Source organism: Colius striatus, chromosome 9, assembly GCF_028858725.1.
Source record: "Colius striatus isolate bColStr4 chromosome 9, bColStr4.1.hap1, whole genome shotgun sequence".
Taxonomy (NCBI): domain Eukaryota; kingdom Metazoa; phylum Chordata; class Aves; order Coliiformes; family Coliidae; genus Colius; species Colius striatus.
Window position 1 is genome coordinate 25709474 of NC_084767.1, and position 6640 is coordinate 25716113.

The window sequence follows — 6640 nt, forward strand, 5'->3', positions numbered from 1 at the left end:
CCTTGCTTTCCCTGTAGGAAAAATAATCTGTGATAAAATCTTATCGGGACTATTCGGAACACTGCATGGACCGAAGGAACCTGAAACAAATCCAGCTTATCATTTCTGGTTCAGAGTCAGTGAAGCTCACAATGCCAATATAAAGATTTTTATCTTAGCATTAAAGAGAATGGGAAGTGCTGCTAGAAAGCAGTTTTCTCCAGCCATTGCTTAGGAGTCATGTTTATCCAAACTCGGCAATTTCAGATCAGGTGAAATTATAGGAGGGTGGGTTTTTGGACCCTTTGGTTTTGGACACAAATTTATAGTTGCCTAGGGCAGAAAAACAATGTGGTAATGGGCTCAGTACGATATTTTTAAGCCTGCAGGTGTTTTCCTGACATTACATGGATTTGTATTTGTCAGCATAACAGTGAATATTGACATTACTGACCACATCTGAGAGGTAACAGATTGTAAAAACAAATACGAAACTGGTAACACTCCCTTAAATATCCTATTGAACACCTTCTCTGATACATATTTTGATATTTTTTGGGTTTCCCATGTCAAACTTTCAGTGCCTTTGGTTTAGAGCTTATGTTCCCTTTCTAGGAACCAAATATTTTCATCAGAAACAGAACTATGCATTTTTTTTCTTCTTCTTCTCTATTTTGTTATGAGAGCTGTTTTCCAGGGTGAAAGTCTTGATGGAAATTTTCTTTTCAATCAAGTACCTGTATTTTATGGTAAATTAATACCTGCTGTACTTTCCCTGTAGGCATTTATATAATCTCTGTCAACAAAGGATTTTGGCTGGTTTCTACTGCTTTGAGCTTAGTGCATGTAGGTATTTCTTTTTGAGGATTAAAATAGATATGTGAGACTTGCTTCGATGTTGAGGCTGGAGTGTTGCCTTGGCACAAGGTCCATCAGGAGCCTGACCCTCAGCAGAGGGTTTTGCTCAGAAAAGTTAATTGTGTTGAGGAAGAGCCAGGGGTCACTCCCAGCTTGGGGAGGCCATCACTTCTTGGTCGTTTGCTTCTTTTAATACATTTTTCTAAAATGGAGCAGAACTGGTCTGTGGCAGGATTGGCTGAGTATTGGGAAGGTTTACCTTCAGCAGGGTGGCCACATGGGCACAAAAACCTACATTACAGCCATTTGCTGGGGCACCACAGCCTCTCTTGGCATCACCATAAATCCATTCAATGTGTTTCTCCCTTCCCAGCTGAATATAGTTGTTGGAAAATGAGATAAAAGATGCTACCCTGTTTTCTAGTAACTTTACTCTGCAGGAACAGATTTGGAAGCATTTGAGTGCACATTTGCAGAAGGATCCAAGTATGAGGGCTGTAAGTTCTCCAACAGTATGTTTCCTTTTAAATACTGTGACTGGAGCCCTGAAATTTCTTGAAGCACTTTATTTTAGAAATAGTTGGGGTTTTGGAACAAAGTCATATAAAGTTATGGCAGCACTTGACAATTTTAGGAGACTTTTAGCCTGCCAAATTGGAGCCACAGTATTGGGTATGCACAGAGTCTCTTCCTGGGTGCGGCAGCAATCATGCCAATAAACTTCAGGCTCTAAATCACAGCTACCAGCTTGGGCTGCAGAAAATGAGAATACAGCTTTTTATGACCTTTTGCGAACAGGTCTATGAGCCTGTCACTTTTGAAGTTTTACAAAACATTGCCTTAAGAAAGGGAGTCATGTTGGTGACATTTGTGAGCGGGTATCATTAGCAAACTTGACTGCTGGTGACTCATGGAAAATTCTCACCACGTTATACGTTGAAGTGAATTTCATGGATATTGTTAGCATTTTCGCCCTTACAGCTTTCTTATTACGTAGATATGAGCTCAGGAAAGCAGAGTGCGAGGAGCTGGATCTTTGTTCTTCTTATTCCATCCTGGAAGTTACCACTTTGTGATTCTTTTATGGATATTAACTTTAACAGATGCTTTCTCTTTTTTTTTTTTCCCTGATGGAAAATTATTACTTGCTAATTATTTCTCCTGACTGGGGCACTCCACCCACTGACATAGGCTGAAACACATGGTCAGGGCTAGAATTGACATTGGTTACCTGGTAGGTACCAGGGCAGATCTTGGCACCAAAGAATATCTTTGTCTCTTTGGCTAAGCACAAAGCAAAACCTTATTCATCTGTCATTTATATTTCTTGCAATAAGCTCTTCATAAATTGACAAACTGCTGTGAAACCGAGGCTTTGTTGACAGAAAACAAATGAATCAAATACCTCAGTTGCATCCTCTGGCTAGGAACCATGGGGAGAAGAACTGCAAATAGATGCAGTGAAGACCCAGACTCACATGTGAGCTCCTTCCCCACAGGTGTATTTCTATCCAGAGGATTTTTTTTCTCCCCTCTATATGACAGGAAAGCAAAAAATCAAATCTGTGAAGAAGAACCAGCAGCTGAAATATGTTTTTAATAAAGTGAAAAAGCAAAGATCTCCTCTCAACCCAAAGGGCCATTTTGACTCTATCTTTCTGTTTTGTAAATGCATTTAGGTCTCTAATGACTTTGCAGGCCTATGTGCAGATATAAATCTCTCTTCTCAATGTACTTCACTAGCAGGCTTGCTTTTCCTGCTGTGCCATAGCTTTTGGCACACTTTATGCAGTTATGCTTTCCCCATAGTTCATACTTGAGTAGCACATGGGGTCACATTTTGGTTCAAAGCAGTTACACATTTTTAAGGCAGATCCTTCTACAACTCTCACAAGCAGCATGCCGGTTTGGATCTCTCTGTGATCCTTGGAGCAGGTATCCCGAGTTTCCTTTGCAAGGAACAATCTGGTGCTGCACTTTAGGCATACACTAAATGAATTCCCCAAGAGACCTGAGTCTGAATCAGTCCTGCAGGCACCTTCAGCCCACACATGCAGTCAGGCTGGGATGGGCTCGCAGACCACTCCAAACTCACCTAAAATTTTTACACAGTTGTGGTGTTTCATTTTGACCTACTGATCTGCACATGTGGCCATAACCTCTGTTGTCCGGTTTGATCTTTGTAACTGCTTGTTCTGCTTCCCTGCCCCACTGTGTATATAGCACAGTAAAAAGAAGGGGACCACCTCTCCCCCCCAAAAAAAATAAGCCCAGCATGTATCATGCCGCATATCTGTTTTATAAGGCAAAAGTGCCTCCCTGTATGTGTTACTCAGATTTTTTGTGGTGGTATGAATATAAATATAGTGAAGTATTTAGAACTGGGCAAGGTTTCATCTGGAAGAGCCTTCCCTCTCCCAGGTGGCATTGGGCCAATGAGCTGTCAAAGAGAAATGAAACACATATTAAATACATTTCATAATAGAAACTCTTCAGAACTTTTGTTCCAAGAAAATAATTAGGATATTTTGACATTGCTGTCTTGATCCAGGATATACGCCCTGTGGCTGGCTGGCTGGCTGCAACACTGGAATTTGAGAGCATTAGATTTATGATCCAGTTTACACATCCTCATAGTGTTTATATATGGGGAGTTTTAAGCCATGTGCTTTAAATCTTTGTATTGATGAAAATTTCTGGTGGCTGGATTACCCATGGAGGAGGAAGACAAGTCTGAATTACACTTGACGTCTTTAAGAGGAGCCAGGAAGGTGCCTCATCACATCATACTATTGGTGAAGTATTTTATTTCTTGTCAGCGCTGTGGTTGATACTATGTGCATCTCTGATGTGCATCTGTTTGCTTTGAACTGAGCATTTGCTACAGTGGTCAAAGAAAATTTATAGAAATATATTTCCATAGTACAAGCAACTTCAAGAACTTGTAAAGCCTTTTTTTTTTTTCTTCTTTTCTTCTTACCTCTCGTGAAGAAAAATACCTAGCCTTTTTCTGTGTGTGAGGTTTTGAATGCTAGGATACCCAGCCCTCAAGGATCAGAAGCTTATGTCTCCTTGTAATCTGAATTATCTTTTTCTGCCTTTGTAAAGGTTAAAGTCCCCCTTTCTAGGTTTTGTTGGGACCCAGTATGCACCTATTTTGTTTTCCAAACTGAGGGCAGATTCTGTCAGTTTGTTGTTAAAGTTTAAGATGAGTAAACCAGCTGGCAAAGCTGCCTGGCAATGCAGAGGGTCCCGGCAAGATGTTGGTTGGAATGGCAGATGTATGTGTAAAGTACAGTCTGTGTTCTCTGATTGTGTGATAAAACCATGAGCTGACGTGCTATAGTCTGGTCAGATGAGCTTGGATTGCTTGTCTCAAATGAGATTTGCCTTATTTCATAGTCTAAAACTCCACCTCTGATCCTAAACCCATTAGGAATGCTCCATCTATGTGCAAGAACAACTTCCTCCAGAGCCCAAGACATCCTGTGTGTTTACAGATGCCTACGTTGGCATGAACTCAGGCACCTCTGTAAGGTGCTGACTGTAGCAGTGCCCACAGAACTTGTTTAGAGCAGTAGCTCAAGTTTTGAATGGTGGGTATTGGTGGAGGAATATTCCTCCTTTTCCCACATGGGAATGTTCGGCAGTGGGAGTGACACACTGCTTCTTGTGGTTTTACACTTTTCAGGCTTTGATTTATCTGTTTATTTTGTCTAGAGGTCCCAGTGTTGGCCCAGACACCTTCTTACACGTCTGTTTATTTCAGTAGAATTTAGCTTGCATCAAGTTTAATTGCTAATGACCTTGCTAAATCATGCATACATTAACTGGGCACCTCCTAAAACATAAATATCAAGTCCAGGTTTTTGAGGTAAGGAGAGAAGATGCACAGTGTGATTAATTAAAAGGAGCAAATGCCCTTGGACTAGGACTTTTCATGCTGGTCCGGTGCTGGTACATCTGATGCAGGACACTACCCAAAGAGCAATGCACCATTTTGCTTCTTAAATAGATCTTTGGCTCCGTTGTTGTTTTTCCTTACTTCTATCTTCTGGTAGCCTATATCTTCAGCCTATATCTGGCAGTCTATATCTTCACATACAGAAACGGGGCTAGTTTTTCCTGACTCAAACCCCAAGCTGGTTGTACTTGCTCCAGAAAATGGAGCGTATAAAGCTTAGGAGCTAGGACTCGTGCAGGGATGTTGTTACTGCTCTGCACCTTGTCTTCCGACATTAAACAAAGCCTCAAAATTGGAAAGGAAATGTAGTATTTTAAAATTGTGCAGAATAGCTAGGATTGAAAAAATAATTTGGAAATAATAAATCACTGAGTATGTATAAACAGAATAGTATTGAGTAAAATAAATAGAAATATAATTCAATTAATATACATGTCTAAATTAAATGACAAAGTGGAAACACAGCTATTCTGTTCTTATTTGAACAGACATGTTTTGACAGTGTGGAAATGAAAAAGCAGAACCAATTATCTTGGAATCTTACCCATTATGGTTTTACTGAAAAGTACATACTCTGTTAAAATACTCCTATCTTGGTGAAGGTGGATTTTGTAATGGATATCATTCTTGTTGAAAAAAAATCAAAAATACTAATGGGATTTTAAGTATTTTTAGCATGTTAAAGTTCTGCCACAGGTAGAATGAACCTGTGCAAGATAACTAGTGTCTGCTCATATAAAACATGAAATACAATTATTGTTATACCATCAGTATCTTCTCAGGTAGCAACAAATGTTGGACTAAAATTAAGATTTGGCCAAATATTTGTGTTTTGGAGACATCTGGATAAGGCTCAGGATTCTCACTTGTCACTTTAGTAATGCCCTTAATTGTAGAAGAAGTTTAAAGCATGTTGTAAAAGCTTTCTCAGTAAAGAATGTAGTAAGTCATTTAAAGTCTGCCTTGGCTACTTAAAGAGGTGGTAGTGTCTTTGTGGGGTGTGTCTCAGATGCTTCAAGGTGTCGTAGTTAGCAGGGTTCTCAGAAGCACTTGCTTTAGATACATCTGCATCCCTGGTATCTGAATGTCTTTAAAAATCTAGTCCTTGTCAATGGAAGAAGGGATGCTTTCCAGACTCTCAGTAATATTGGACCTGTTTTACTTTCCATCCGAACTTTGTGTGATTCAAAGTTCATATTTGATTCTGAAAACAATTTTTGTAACTGAATAAGGCAAGTCACGTTTATAATTTCCAAGTCCACCTGGTGCTGGCACACCCAGGAGAGCTGATGCTGGGGAGCTCTGGGGAGAGGCAGCAGTTAACAGTTTGTTTCAGCTGACTTTCCCTGTCGGTTCTGAAAGCAAAAGGGTTTGTGAACTCTAGTGGTTATGCCTGGAAATAATCTGACTGACAGTTCCTCAGTGAGCTGCCAGTGGGAAACCTTGCTATGCTAACACAATGGGTCTTCCTGTTTCTTTTAAGCTTGACTTTTACGGGATCAATTAATGATAATGAGTTAGAAAACTGATTGTTTTACAAAGTCAATAAATGGTGCCAGCACTGAATGATTTTGTTACAAACCTCTCATTACTGGGCTGAGCAAACCACACAGCTTCCAGACCTGACGTTTATTGGCAGCAGGGACCCATGCATAACCTAGTATCTTTTTCTCTTAACATGAAAGAGGTGTAAATAAAACATTGTGAATGTACAATATGATACAGGCAGAATGAGTTTGATTAACTCAACACAAGGCAGCTTTTGAATGGAGTATAGTAAATTAAAGCTCTGTTTGCATTCAATCCTATCTACCTTTCACAGCCACTCATTTTGGGGAA